Source organism: Ptychodera flava, assembly GCF_041260155.1.
Source record: "Ptychodera flava strain L36383 chromosome 23 unlocalized genomic scaffold, AS_Pfla_20210202 Scaffold_23__1_contigs__length_28996876_pilon, whole genome shotgun sequence".
NCBI lineage: Eukaryota > Metazoa > Hemichordata > Enteropneusta > Ptychoderidae > Ptychodera > Ptychodera flava.
The window spans coordinates 8,134,955-8,151,829 of NW_027248277.1; positions in this window are offsets into that span (position 1 = coordinate 8,134,955).

Consider the following 16,875-nt stretch of genomic DNA (forward strand, 5'->3'; position numbering starts at 1 on the left):
TGATGCGTTTAACATCGTTGTAACATGTCAAGGAGGATAGCTGGCGCATTTCTGAATCGCACGGGACTGGTTTGATAAACATGTTATGAACGAGCGCTTGTTGCCATGGGAATGTTCACTTGAGAAGTGTTTTTCCTTTACGGTTTTACTGATCCCAGAGTTCTACTAATATACATTATTATACATCTACCATCGAGAACGATAGATTTTTGCGTGCGCTAAAAAAGCCGTACGGAACGCCCGTTCCGTAACACGTACGGTTTCAAGGCGCCCCATCCCCTGCGGCTGTATCTGCGCGTTCACTGCAATCTCCAAACAGAGATTGAAGCACAGTGGGGCAGCAGCGCGGCGAGGATAATTCGAACCAAGCTAGAGGGTCTCCGAGTCGTTGACCACGCGCCCCCACCAATCTCTGCTGCAGGCAAATTTAAATATTCCAAACTCGGACTTCTTTCAGTCCTGCGCGCGCCCAACTGGCTAGAGAAACGTGGTGGAAATAGTAAACGGATAGGAGCAATCCAGCTTAAGATCGCACTTTCCTCACACTGGTAAAAATAATACATTAATACACTGATAAAAACAATAAATTATCTGCTAAAACGGCAATCGCGTCTGCAAAACTGACAGCCGTTGGGGCATACATTTTGAATCATCAGTTTACATCTCTGTAACCTAGAGTAAGGTCTATGTTTTGCAAGTGTTCACGGAATCGAGGATCGATATTTAAACTAGTGTACTATTCATTTATCTAATTTTTTTTAGTTCGAAGTGTTATATGTAAAAAAGACAAAAAATGTATATCATGGAAAACGCGCAATACCAAAAAAGCTGGTGAAAACCGTCGCCTGTGGAAGAGATTAGTGTGGCTACTGCTGAGACTCCCCAGATAGGCTATAATTTTCCACGGCGCTACAATCTCTGTACGGAGATTGCGTTCACTGTAGAACGGTTTCAAGGGACCCCTTGGACGAGTGCCAGAACAAGTCTCGCGCGCGCTCTGTACGTACGTGTGTCTGTATAGTCTGGCAGAGACCCTGCGATTCGCGTTCTTCCCTGTTGGAACACGCGCGCGCCCTTCAGAGACGCGACGCGAATCCAAGGGTCTGGACGTTCTTGCAAGCGACCGGTCGGATTTCTGCCTGATCCGGGTACTTTATAGAACTGCACACATCCGTTAATCAAAAAAAATGACAAGTACCACAGCCAAATAAAATTAAAAATGAAAAATAAAAACATACTGCGTATATAAGTCTACCAGCTACTAGTAAAAGTTTTCTCCGCCCAGTTGGATAGGTGTTTCTTTTGACGACACTACCCTTATGAATATTCATACCCTTGCAAAAACGGACAGTCGCTGTGTCTGGCAGCGCGTGCTTACAGCTAGCACAGCGTAGCCTTCGAATGCAGGCCCATCGTGGGCGCGCACAAAACAAGGCACAGCGACTGTGGAGAGTCTAGTGTCTGTAGTGCACACACTCCAAAGTTTGCAGAAGCGCGTCCGAGATAGCGTTCCACACTGGCGCGATAAAATCGGAAGAAAAATTGTTGACATTGCACGAAGACAGTCACTACTCTGACAATTTGATGTCCCAGTCAGAAATGTAAGATGTACAATATTAAGGTTATTACGAAAATACCCCTAAAGATGCGCTCGGACATTGGCGCCGCGCATCGCCCTCCGCTTCGCGTCGGGCGATACGCTGCACCAATGTCCTCGTGCATCCTTTGCGGTATTTTCATAATAACCTGATATTATTTTCGTTCAACTTACAAAAATAAAACACTGAATAGGGGTGAGGTCAAGGCTCTAACTGTAAAGATGGTAGTTCACTTTCCTTGATAAAATGGTACATCAAAGGACTCACAAGAAAAATTGTTAATCAAGAATGTACTTTCATGCGAGGTATATGGTACAGTTTGTTTATCAATAGCGTTTTGTTTAAAAAAAACCGATGAAGTACATTTTCTTACCGATTCGAAAGTATTTTATATTCTGCTGTGAAACAATCTTAAAAGAGCGTCCTAAGTGCAGTGTGCTATTTACGTCCTGACAATTCTACCGGAGAAATAGCCAAATTAGTTGATAAGCTAGTCAAACAGGGACTTCCCCTACAAAAGCCGGATTATCGTAAATCTGTGCGAATGTTAAAAAACACGCTTCAGATCGGACGTGCCGTGTTTGGTCCAAGAATCCCATAATTTTGACATTTTAGGTGTTCATTGTCAGAGAATCTTGCATATGTATGTGAATATATAGCGACTAAACTTGAGTAGACAATAAACTCAAAAATTGTACCTTTATTTGTCGAAGAACGCATGTGTTTCAAAATGTGTCCCCTGTATGACTATTTGACATCCCTTTGCATATGTCACGTAAGTACCAATCATGATTATTCAAATTTCTCATACGGTCAAAGCAATGCTATGAGAATTCAAAAACTCCCGCCAAGTGTATGTAAAGTGGCTGCGTCATCAATATTCTCCCTATTGTGCGTCCATGGTCCTGTAATTTCCCGTTAAACATATTTGATGACAACACTAATAATATGATCTTAGCAGACAAGTACAAGGACAAGGTGACTTGACGCAAGTCAAGACGCAAAGACAAGGTGACTTGACGATTGAATAATTTATGATACAGTAGTGCACATTCCAGTTTTGGAAAATGTAAAGTCCGAGTGTTTGGACAGCTGTAACCTCCACGAATGTAATAATCTCCACAAAGGTAATATCAACCACAATCGTAATAAAATCAACCACAAATGTAATAAAACAGTCAACCATTAATGTAACAACCCGCAACCACAAATGCAATAAACAAATTAACCATAAATGTAATAAAACTCAACCATAAATGTAATAAACTTGAACTTGCATATGTGATCATTTGTTTATCAATGCCCTGAGTAAATAATAACTTTATTAAGACAAGTGTAATGTTATAACATACTTTCCTGAAACTAGGTTTCCTTTCTGAAACACAGAATATAGTACTTTGAGAACACTATCAGAAAACGGCGAGGTACTGATCAAACCGTTAGATAATGGAAGTGGAACAGCAGGTCTAGACACTGATAATTACATAATAAGGAAGCCTAAAATAACTCGTTAACAAGTGATACCATACAAAGTTTATGACAGGTGACTCAGAACAAATAACAGATAAATATACCACCTTATAACAGGAACTTACGACACAAAACATGTTGACGAGAACATATATCCATATTTCAATCTAGTCAAAAAACATTACGAACAGTACCTTGGACACAGTAGAGCAAAATTAGACTTCCTAAAATTCCAGCAAAGGAACAAACTTCAAGTGGGACAACCATAGGAATATCGAAAATCTATCGATTATTCCACACAATTTATCCACTTAAGATGAATTTGAGGCTACTGTTTATGAAGGTGCGGCAAATTTCGAAAAAAACGGCGTTAAAGGATCGCAGTGTTAAACAGTCTTCTCCACTCTGGAGTAGAGACTGCACTGACACTCAGATTACTGCTGTGTCTCGCTATTGCCAATCAGTTTTGTACGCAAAATAGGGAAACGTAAAATACACTTTCAAATATACAAAACACACTTAACGCAAGCAATTAAGATATGAATAATGTGAGGAGTTGCTTTGCTTATTACAAAGATAAACATTGAAGGGCTAATTCCTCAAAATCAACTACAAAATAGATTTATTACATTTATGGTTGACAAGCATTACATTTATGGGTGATTTTTTATTACATTTATGGTTACCATTTATTACAATTGTGGTTGGTGTTTTTATTACATTTATGGTTGACTTTTGTTACATTTATGGGCGATATTACCTTTATGGGTGCATTTTATTACAATTATAGTTGATGTTACATTTATGGAGATTATTACATTTATGGAGGTTACAACAGCCCACGTCAAAGGATGACGTGGTTACGGCTACTGGTAAAGCATTGGCAGGTTTATGTGAAGGGATGGATATTCATTTTCTGAATGGCAGGACTGGCAGTGATAGTTATGGGAATTTTACACAACAGCCTTGGGAGCCAGATGATGACGCCATTATGTCTGCCGAATTATTTGATTTTGTGAAATTTGGGGCTTTCGATCCCAGGGCCTAGGAGTGGCATTAAAACAGTGTTTACCTTTGTGCCAGAGGCGGAATAAACTATGAGTGTACCTATTATCCAGGAAATCTTAATCCTGATAGCTATGTGTGTACGAAATTAGAGCCAGTTAACATTTGGGACAGAAAAAACACGAGGAGTAAAAACAAGTTGTTGTTTTGAACGCAATCAATGTACTTCACCAAATTCATGTCTGTAACTCCGTACATGGAAATAGTCGTAGCTTGACGCACTTTGAACATAGCTCGTAACAAGGAATATTGGAATGCCTTTGGGACGTTGAGACCTATCACAGCCACTCATGTAGTTTGTGCATCGTGAAGATTTTTCAGATCAACAACTTTGACGTAAAAAGAGGACCAACCTTTCCTACCGTAATTTTTCTCTCCTTCGATTTAGCACAAAATTTTTGTATGGACTATTGATGCGGGGTTACATTCGTTACTTCGTAGCAAATCCTAGTCGTACTAACGACAGCTGTGTAAACAGTCACTTAATAAATTTTGCTTGCATTTACGTATGGCGGTGGCAAAAACAACACGAGGAATCTGGCGCATATTCTTACTTTACTACTTTAACCTGTTCGCCCCCAAATTCCCTGCTAACAGGTCCATCACCACCATTGATAACAATGGAACCGGGCCAAACCAAGATGGTGAAAGGGTTAAACAAAAATTTTGAGTTAAAACACCCAAATGTCGAACGGTGATCATTTAGAAATTTGAATGTTTCTGGACTGAACGACGCCAAACCGACCCGATCTCAGTCAATTGTGCCGTACATCTGTAACGTCCATAAATATAATAATCCCCATAAATGTAATATCAACAATAATTGTAATAGGTGCACCTATAAATGTAATATCACCCATAAATGTAACAAAATCAACCATAAATGTAATAAAAACACCGACCTCAATTGTAATAAATGGTAACCATAAATGTAATAAAAAAATCACCAATAAATGTAATACTTGTCAACCATAAATGTAATAAATCTACTTCGTCATTGAAATTGAGGAATTAGCCCTTAAATATTTATCTATGATATAAGGAAAGCAACTCCACACATTATTCATATCTTAATAGCTTGCGTTTAGTGTGTTTTGTATATTTGAAAGTGTATTTTACGTTTCCCTGTTTTGTGTACAGAACTAATGGCCATGGCGAGACACAGCTGTAATCTGAATGCCAGGGCAGTCTACTCCAGAGTAGAGGAGTAGACTGTTTTATTACATTTGTGGTTGATTTTATTACAATTGTGGTTGATATTACATTTGTGAAGATTACTACATTTATGGGGGTTACATACGTCTACTTTATCCGCGTCAAGTCAACCTTTCACTCCGGGCAACTTTGCCTCATGAAAGATCTATAAATGTTCATACCATTTGTGATTAATACCCAATTGTGTTGTGAGTTGTTTCGCTTCACATATACTGATAGGACTATCTTTCACCAGAAATAAGTTGGTTACCTCTACCAATACGTCATAATTTGAAAATTTGTGCCATCCTCCCGGATGTTCTCGTCTGTTGGCGAATGCCGTCTGGAGACCGGCTTTCGCCACTGCCATTTGTGCCGCGTAGTCAATTGAACGACGTTTACTATAAGCCCCTTTACAGTTCCGCGGATCAGCGTTCTATACGAATGATACTTTGCGAAATTAGCGGCTTCGAGGGTACCACTTTGCGCGTATCGCCTATTCTTTAACACAGGTCTACAATATCTCGATTCATTTTTCGCGTGTTTTCGCGTGTAGACTCATTCTGTGAGAAAACGTGAGCTACGCAGTAATTTTTTATATGTCGATGTATTTATAGCTGTCTGTTGCAACACTTTGCCAATTGTGCATCAATTTTTTTCTATGTGTCGAATGTAAAACGAAATTGGTGTCACGAACTCATTTACAACAAATTGCTCACAATTTTCTTAAACGAACTAGAACCTAACGACAGCTATAAAACAAAATTCGGGGAAATTAGCATCAAGAGAAGAAGCAAAATCAAATATTGGAAAAAAACAATAAAAAATAAAACGTAAGGCTGAACTATACCAAACGCTTCAAGAGAGCAATTGAAAATGAACGAATCTAATCTCAATGAAATAATCATAAAACAATAAAACCGAATGAGATTTTACAAACTGGGAATACACCAAATTTACCCATAAAAATTTCAAACTGGTATCGTTTGGAAAAGATCTTACTTTGGCCACGTGGCAAATCAACAAACGCCAACAGAAACAGTGTAATGATCATTAGTGCGAAAGATTGCTTTATTATAGGTCAGGGTGAGAATTTCTGGCAATGAAATATCTGGACTGTACGAAAGACGGGGCGGAATAAGGCAAAATTACAACCAACGTGTTATCGGAAACGCCACAGCTGATGTACCAAGGCCTCTTCGAGATCTTTCAGGGGCGTACATCGGTACATAATTGTTCAGAGTAATGTAGTTCTGTGTCCAGTGATGAAGACGATTCCCAATATACCATGGCTGCTGATTGGAGCTGAAGCCTCCGATCGAAAATGTTGAACGCAAAGACACAATATCAATAATTTTGCGAGATTATAAATGCAATCAGTTCATACGCATCGCGGAAACAAATTGCAAAGATGTTCACAAAATGTTCATGACAGGAAAGCTCATCGTAATCCCCCTTTCAAAGGTGTAGGAAATGTATAATTGGTTGTTGATCTTGAAAATCCTCAGCTACAGGCTCTAAATACAAAAAGCTCTTTCTTCTGAACACCTTCCCGACAACTTTGCAATCAGACTTCCGTCATCACGTGACGGATGTAACCGTACATGTGCTGCCGCCAATAGAGAGTCAAAAGACTTAAAATCTGAAGTTAACAAGTGTAGAAAAATATCAATATCCCAGCAATGTAAAATAGAATTATTTTAATAGGTTCAATTTATTGTATCTCTTAAAATATCCCCAGGCCATATCGGAACAGCGTCATATTTGATCTCACTTATTCAAATAACATAGCTACACTCTATCTGTTTGAAACCATGAAGCAGTCTGTCTTTGTTTGTAATCATCTGAGACTCGTGTTCAGTAAAAACTGGTAAAGTATTTTGCCCAGTATATAGTAAGAATCGTTTATTCATTGTTTACATCGTAATCGATCCGATGAACACAGAAAATGTTTGGTCGTTTGCACCTGTAACCTCCACAAATGTATTAATCTCTATAAATGTAATATCAACCATAATTGTAATAAAGTGTACCCATAAATGTAATATCACCCATAAATGTAACCAAATCAACCATAATTGTAATAAAAACACCAACCACAATTGTAATAAATGGTAATTATAAATGTAATAAAAAACCACCCCTAAATGTAATACTTGTCAACCATAAATGTAATAAATCTATTTTGTAGTTGATTTTGAGGAATTAGCCCTTCAATGTTTATCCATGTAATAAGGAAAGCAACTCCACACATCATTCATATCTTAATAGCTTGCGCTTAGTGTATTTTGTATATTTGAAAGTGTATTTTACGTTTCCCTATTTTGTGTACAGAACTAATTGGCCATGGCGAGACACAGCTGTAATCTCAATGTCAGGGCAGTCTACTCCAGAGTGGAGGAGACTGTATAACACTACGATCCTTTAACGCCGTTTTCTCGCAATTTACCGTACTTTCTTAATTAGTTGCCTCAAATTCGTCTTCAGTGGATAAATTTTGTGGAATAATCGATAGATTGTCTGTATTTCTATGTCGTATCACTTGAAGTTTGTTCCTTTACTGGGGATGCTAGGATGTCTTATTTTGTTCTTCTGTGTTCAAGGTAGTGTTTGTATTGTTTTTACTAAATTGAAATATGGATATATGTCCGTCAACATGTTTTGTAAGTTTCTCTTATATGGTTGTACATTTCTGTGTTATTTGTTCTGAGTCATCTGTCAGAAACTTTGTTTGGTATCACTGGTTGACGAGTTATTTTGACGCTTCCTTATTATGTAATTAGCAGTGTCTAGAACTGCTGTTCAACTTTCATAATCTAACGGTTGAAAGTATTCTATTCTGTGTTTCGGAAAGAAAACCTAGTTCCAGGAAAGTATGCAATAACATTACACTAATCTTATTTAAGTTATTATTTACTTTGGGCATTGATAAACAAATGATCTATCTATCTATCTATCTATCTATCTAGAAAATTTGTATAGCGCCTAATATCCAAAGTTAAACAATACTCAATATGCAAGTTCAAGTTTATTACATTTATGGTTGAGTTTTATTACATTTATTGTTAATTTGTTTATTACATATGTGGTTGCAGGTTGTTACATTAATGGTTGACTGTTTTATTACATTTGTGGTTGATTTTATTACAATTGTGGTTGATATTACATTTGTGGAGATTATTACATTTGTGGAGGTTACATGCACCTTTCCGCGTCTCCTCGTGATTGACAGCTGTTTGAATGCTTTCATCTATTGTTCTTTGGACGCTTCGAACACAGCATCGAAGCAATTTTGGCATCAAAACTCAATTTTAAAGTGAAAAGTTGAGAAAATTTCGCCAACTATGTGAATAGATGCACAAGTATTCACAAAACGCAATATGTTTGCACAGTGCTTAAATTTACACTGTGATTCTCGAAAGATCCATATTTTCGGGATCATTCGTCGACGCTAGCTGCTTTCATGTGTCACTCATGTTTAACAATGAATGCTCTGGGAGATAGGGTGTATTTAAAGGCTCCCCTCCCTTTAACGACTTTGCTATTATACCTCAATAAGGATGTCATCTATGAAATCTCCAGGGGTTGATGGAATCCCTGGTTAATTTCTAAATCATCCTCTATTATCTTTCCTTACTCTCCAAGTTTCGATCCGAGGGCCGAGGAGTGGCATTAAAACAGTGTTTACCTTTGTGCCGGAGGCGGAATAAACTATGCGTGTACCTATTATCCAGGAAATCTTAATCCTGATAGCTATGTGTGTACGAAAATAGAGCCAGTTAACATTTGGGACAGAAAAAACACGTTGAGTATAAACAGGTTGTTGTTTTGAACACAATCAATGTACTTCACCAAATTCATGTCTGTAACTCCGTACATGGAAATAGTCGTAGCTTGACGCACTTTGAACATAGCTCGTAACAAGGAATATTGGAATGCCTTTGGGACGTTGAGACCTATCACAGCCACTCATGTAGTTTGTGCATCGTGAAGATTTTTCAGATCAACAACTTTGACGTAAAAAGAGGACCAACCTTTCCTACCGTAATTTTTCTCTCCTTCGATTTAGCACAAAATTTTTGTATGGACTATTGATGCGGGGTTACATTCGTTACTTCGTAGCAAATCCTAGTCGTACTAACGACAGCTGTGTAAACAGTCACTGAATAAACTTTGCTTGCATTTGCGTATGGCGGTGGCAAAAACAACACGAGGAATCTGGCGCATATTCTTACTTTACTACTTTAACATGTTCACCCCCAAATTCCCTGTAAACAGGTCCACTACCACCATTGATAACAATGAAACCGGACCAAACCACGGTGGTGAAAGGGTTAAACGAAAATTTTGAGTTAAAACACCAAAATGCCGAACGGTGATCATTTAGAAATTTGCATGTTTCTGGACTGAACGACGCAAAACCGACCCGATCTCAGTCAATTGTGCCGTACATCTGTAACTTCCATAAATGTAATAATCTCCATAAATGTAACATCAACCATAACTGTAATAAAGTGCACCTATAAATGTAATATCACCCATAAATGCAGATTACTACATTTACGGAGGTTACATACGTCTACTCTATCTGCGTCAATTCAACCTTTCACTCCGGGCAACTTTGCCTCATGAAAGATCTATAAATGTTCATACAATTTGTGATTAATACCCAATTATGTTGTGAGTTGTTTCGCTTCACATATACTGATAGGACTATCTTTCCTCAGAAATAATTTGGTTACCTCTACCATAATTTGAAAATTTGTGTCATCCTCCCAGATGTTCTCGTCTGTTGGTGAATGCCGTCTGGAGACCGGCTTTCGCCACTGCCATTTGTGCCACTTAGTCCTTGGAACTACACTTACTATAAGCCCCTTTACAGTTCCGCGGATCAGCGTTCTATACCCATGATGCTTTGCGAAATTAGCGGCTTCGAGGGTACCACTTTGCGCGTATCGCCTATTCTTTAACACAGGTCTACAATATCTCGATTCATTTTCGCGTGTTGACTCCTTTTTGAGAAAACGTGAGCTACGCAGTAATATTTTGTGTGTCGATGTATTTATAGCTGTCTGTTGCAACACTTTGCCAATTGCGCGTCAATTTTTTCTATGTGTCGAATGTATAGCGAAATTGGTCTAACAAAGTCACTGACAACAAATTGCTCACAATTTTTTTTAAACATACTAAAACCAAACTACAGCAATTAAACAAAATTCGGGGAAATTAGCATCAAGAGAAGAAGCAAAATCAAATATTGAAAAAAAAAACAATAAAAAATAAAACGTCAAGCTGAACTATACCAAACGTTTCAAGAGTGCAATTGAAAATGAACGAATCTAATCTCAATGAAATAATCATAAAACAATAAAACCGAATGAGATTTTACAAACTGGGAATACACCAAATTTACCCATAAAAATTTCAAACTGGTATCGTATGGAAAAGATCTTACCGTGGCCACGGGGCAAATCAACAAACGCCAACAGAAACAGTGTAATGATCATTAGTGCGAAAGATTGCTTTATTATATGTCAGGGTGAGAATTTCTGGCAATGAAATATCTGGACTGTACGAAAAACGGGACGGAATAAGGCAAAATTACGACCAACGTGTTACCGGAAACGCCACAGCTGATGTACCAAGGCCTCTTCGAGATCTTTCAGGGGCGTATATCGGTACATAATTGTTCAGAGTAATGTAGTTCTGTGTCCAGTGATGAAGACGATTCCCAATATACCATGGCTGCTGATTGGAGCTGAAGCCTCCGATCGAAAATGTTGAACGCAAAGACACAATATCAATAATTTTGCGAGATTATAAATGCAGTCAGTTCATACGCATCGCGGAAACAAATTGCAAAGATGTTCACAAAATGTTCCTGACAGGAAAGCTCATCGTAATCCCCCTTTCAAAGGTGTAGGAAATGTATAATTGGTTGTTGATCTTGAAAAATCCTCAGCTCCAGGCTCTAAATACAAAATGCTCTTTCTTCTGAACCCCTTCCCGACAACTTTGCAATCAGACTTCCGTCATCACGTGACGGATGTAACCGTACATGTGCTGCCGCCAATAGAGAGTCAAAAGACTTAAAATCTAAAGTTAACAAGTGTAGAAAAATATCAATATCCCAGCAATGTAAAATAGAGTTATTTTCATAGGTCCAATTTATTGTATCTCTTAAAATATCGCCAGGCCATTCGGAACAGCGTCATATTTGATCTCACTTATTCAAATAACATAGCTACACTCAATCTGTTTGAAACCATGAAGCAGTCTGTCTTTGTTTAAAATCATCTGAGACTCGTGTTCAGTAAAACATTGGTAAAGTATTTTGCCCAGTATATAGTAAGAATCGTTTATTCATTGTTTACATCGTAATCGATCCGATGTACACAGCAAATGTTTGATCGTTTGCACCTGTAACCTCCACAAATGTAATAATCTCTATAAATGTAATATCAACCATAATTGTAATAAAGTGCACCCATAAATGTAATATCACCCATAAATGTAACCAAATCAACCATAATTGTAATAAAAACACCAAAATTGGTAATCATAAATGTAATAAAAAAATCACCCCTAAATGTAATACTTGTCAACCATAATTTTTTTGTAGTTGATTTTGAGGAATTAGCCCCTCAATGTTTATCCATGTAATAAGGAAACCAACTCCACACATTATTCATATCTTAATAGCTTGCGCTTAGTGTGTTTTGTATATTTGAAAGTGTATTTTACGTTTCCCTATTTTGTGTACAGAACTGATTGGCCATGGCGAGACACAGCTGTAATCTGAATGTCAGGGCAGTCTACTCCAGAGTGGAGGAGACTGTATAACACTACGATCCTTTAACGCCGTTTTCTCGCAATTTGCCGTACTTTCTTAATTAGTTGCCTCAAATTCGTCTTCAGTGGATAAATTGTGTGGAATAATCGATAGATTGTCTGTATTTCTATGTCGTATCACTTGAAGTTTGTTCCTTTACTGGGGATGCTAGGATGTCTAATTTTGTTCTACTGTGTTCAAGGTAGTGTTTGTATTGTTTTTACTAAATTGAAATATGGATATATGTCCGTCAACATGTGTTGTGTCGTAAGTTTCTCTTATATGGTTGTACATTTCTCTGTTATTTGTTCTGAGTCATCTGTCAGAAACGTTGTTTGGTATCACTGGTTGACGAGTTATTTTGACGCTTCCTTATTATGTAATTAGCAGTGTCTAGAACTGCTGTTCAACTTTCATAATCTAACGGTTTGATCGGCATATCGCCGGTTTCTCATAGTGTTGAAAGTATTCTATTCTGTGTTTCGGAAAGAAAACCTAGTTTCAGGAAAGTATGCAATAACATTACACTAATCTTATTAAAGTTATTATTTACTTTGGGCATTGATAAACAAATGATCAATCTATCTATCTATCTATCTAGAAAATTTGTATAGCGCCTAATATCCAAAGTTAAACAATGCTCAATATGCAAGTTCAAGTTTATTACATTTATGGTTGAGTTACATTTATGGTTAATTTGTTTATTACATTTGTGGTTGCAGGTTGTTGCATTAATGGTTGACTGTTTTATTACATTTGTGGTTGATTTTATTACAATTGTGGTTAATAGTCGCGCCAGCGGCTTACTGACTACGCATGCGCATATTTATAATATACTATGCGAGTAACCGGAAGTGTACCCTTCTTTCGTGGGCGCCGCCATGTTTTTTTGAGTGCTCGTAAATAAACAAATTCGAAACGTACTCTCTATTATTTTATAACATGCCATTAATAAAATATATCTTTTCTATTAGCGAGTAATTATTATTATCCACCCTGTCGCTTATACAAAATTTCTTATCACGCCTAAAAATTAAAGAAGAGAGAAAACTGTCGTGCATATGAACGAGAACATCGCAAAGAATGCTGGGATTGAATCTTAGAAAGGCGCCCTCTGTGTCAATAACTATATGCAAAATTTACCCGTTTTTAGAAGTAACGCTGGTTTTCAGCTTACAATATCCGAAGTTTGGCGTTACAGTTACTATTGCAAAGTTAATGATGGCACAATACGTCCCTTGTTAAACACAATAGATAGTAATCATGGTAAAAATTGCAAATTTATGTCAAACTTTTTTACACATAACACAAAATCTATACCTACAGGGTCTGACATCGTGTACGTGAACTGTCATCAGAGGGTAAACCGGTCATACTTGTACAAACGTATATAGAAAGTAACAATTAATTCTATTATATCCTTTATGATTACTAATCATGAATCCATACAAATAACATTTTTAATCTCAAGGCGCGACACCAAGGGCTGAGCCCTACATAATATTATTACATTTGTGGAGATTATTACATTTGAGGAGGTTACATGCACCTTTCCGCGTCTCCTCGTGATTGGCAGCTGTTTGAATGCTTTCATCTATTGTTCTTTGGACGCTTCGAACACAGCATCGAAGCAATTTTGGCATCAAAACTCAATTTTAAAGTGAAAAGTTGAGAAAATTTCGCCAACTATGTGAATAGATGCACAAGTATTCACAAAACGCAATATGTTTGCACAGTGCTTAAATTTACACTGTGATTCTCGAAAGATCCATATTTTCGGGAGCATTCGTCGACGCTAGCTGCTTTCATGTGTCACTCATGTTTAACAATGAATGCTCAGGGAGATAGGGGGTATTTAGAGGCTCCCCTCCCTTTAACGACTTTGCTATTATACCTCAATAAGGATGTCATCTATGAAATCTCCAGGGGTTGATGGAATCCCTGGTTAATTTCTAAATCATCCTCTATTATCTTTCCTTACTCTCCAAGTTTCGATCCGAGGGCCGAGGAGTGGCATTAAAACAGTGTTTACCTTTGTGCCGGAGGCGGAATAAACTATGAGTGTACCTATTATCCAGGAAATCTTAATCCTGATAGCTATGATAGCTATGTGTGTACGAAAATAGAGCCAGTTAACATTTGGGACAGAAAAAACACGTTGAGTATAACAGGTTGTTGTTTTGAACACAATCAATGTACTTCACCAAATTCATGTCTGTAACTCCGTACATGGAAATAGTCGTAGCTTGACGCACTTTGAACATAGCTCGTAACAAGGAATATTGGAATGCCTTTTGGACGTTGAGACCTATCACAGCCACTCATGTAGTTTGTGCACCGTGAAGATTTTTCAGATCAACAACTTTGACGTAAAAAGAGGACCAACCTTTCCTACCGTAATTTTTCTCTACTTCGATTTAGCACAAAATTTTTGTATGGACTATTGATGCGGGGTACATTCGTTACTTTGTAGCAAATCCTAGTCGTACTAACGACTGCTGTGTAAACAGTCACACAATAAATTTTGCTTGCATTTACGTATGGCGGTGGCAAAAACAACACGAGGAATCTGGCGCATATTCTTACTTAACTACTTTAACCTGTTCACCCCCAAATTCCCTGTAAACAGGTCCACTACCACCATTGATAACAATGAAACCGGGCCAAACCACGGTGGTGAAAGGGTTAAACAAAAATTTTGAGTTAAAACACCCAAATGCCGAACGGTGATCATTTAGAAATTTGCATGTTTCTGGACTGAACGACGCCAAACCGACCCGATCTCAGTCAATTGTGCCGTACATCTGTAACCTCCATAAATGTAATAATCTCCATAAATGTAACATCAACCATAATTGTAATAAAGTGCACCTATAAATGTAATATCACCCATAAATGCAGATTACTACATTTACGGAGGTTACATACGTCTACTCTATCTGCGTCAATTCAACCTTTCACTCCGGGCAACTTTGCCTCATGAAAGAACTATAAATGTTCATACCATTTGTGATAAATATCCAATTATGTTGTGAGTTGTTTCGCTTCACATATACTGATAGGACTATCTTTCACCACAAATAAGTTGGTTACCTCTACCATAATTTGAAAATTTGTGTCATCCTCCTAGATGTTCTCGTCTGTTGGTGAATGCCGTCTGGAGACCAGCTTTCGCCACTGCCATTTGTGCCACTTAGTCCTTGTAGTCTGTGGGCCAAACCCTGAAAAGGGCTCTAGAAATAGCATTTCGTTGTATAGGGTCTTTGAGATACTTCGTATGAGCTTCAAATATTTGTAAATAGTGTGTGTATAAAGAAAAAAGATACTTAACCTATAAGAATACGGTCACAAGGGAGATTTTTGACCAAAAAATATGCTTTTTCACATATTTTCTCTAAAACAAGGGAGATCCATGCAAGTGTGTTATCCTTCACATGTATTGATTTTTTTCTGAATGTTGTTTACTGGATATTAACAAAAAAATCTTGGAAATGTGAAATATTGACAAGAAACCAAAATTTTTACCAATAACTTGAAATTTCAGTGTTTTTCCCCCAATTGTAGATATCAGCACAGGTGCATTGCCTTTAACTTAATAACCAGTATTTCATTCTGTAATATCAAATCTACTCACTGGCAATGTAAATCTAGACGACACAATTTAGAATATTGTACTAAAAACTATTTATTTATACGTTTTTACCCCAAAATTAAGATACATGTGCCAATGTATTGTGTACAATGTAACTGAAAGAGATATTTGAGATGTCTATTTAAAATTGTTAGCAGGTGATTTTCTTTTCAGAATTTTACACTTAAACATGTATTTTTGACCACAAATTGATTTTTTCTTGTCACAATTTAGATGGTCATGCCAATGCATTCTATGAGATGTTCATTGTTGGAGTTCATATACCGAGTCTACAGAACTAAAAATCAGTTCTTTTCCTGTGCAAAAAACATGAAATGCTCATTACTTTTTCTTATGACAATTCATTTCCTTTTCACTTGCCAGATAATGACCATAGAATTTAACCATGTAACCAGTTAACATTATTGAAGATCATCAAAGACAGTAAAATTAATATCGAATGTTGTTTTATTTTTCAAAGGCAATCTATCAGTTCATTCATAGTCACTGTCAATGTCTGAAGCGCTGTCATCTCCTAGTCCACTTTCCTCATCGTTCTGTGAGTTTGAACATGAAACACATTGACATAACTCTGTGCATAGCAGGTCCACCTCTCTACAAGAACATCTTGACGAGCATCCAGACTTTTTGCATTTACAGCTTACAAACTTGATGATAGAATCTGGTGCAGGGGGAAGTGTCATCCACTGGATTGATACATCTGAGTCTTGCACTATCCATCCATGTCCATGTGGGCCTGGTGCATCCATTTTGGCCTGCAAACAATGCCTGTAAATTGCTGTTTGGTTGTTTGCACGCTGTGTATGCAATTTCAGACTGTCCCTGTTAGGAGGGAGGGCACCATCATTTTGTGAACTAAGACGAAAGCACTTGTATCTTGCTGCATTTACATCACTGCACCTAATTTGGCCATACACATCACACACAAATGATTCTATTTGTGTGAACAGTTCATCAGAAAGTGTCCATGCTGTCCCAAATTGTTGGAATGTACTTGTATAGTTATCATTGGCCAGCAACATATTTGCCATCTTCTTCTTGCCCTTGCCTTTGAAAGCACTTAC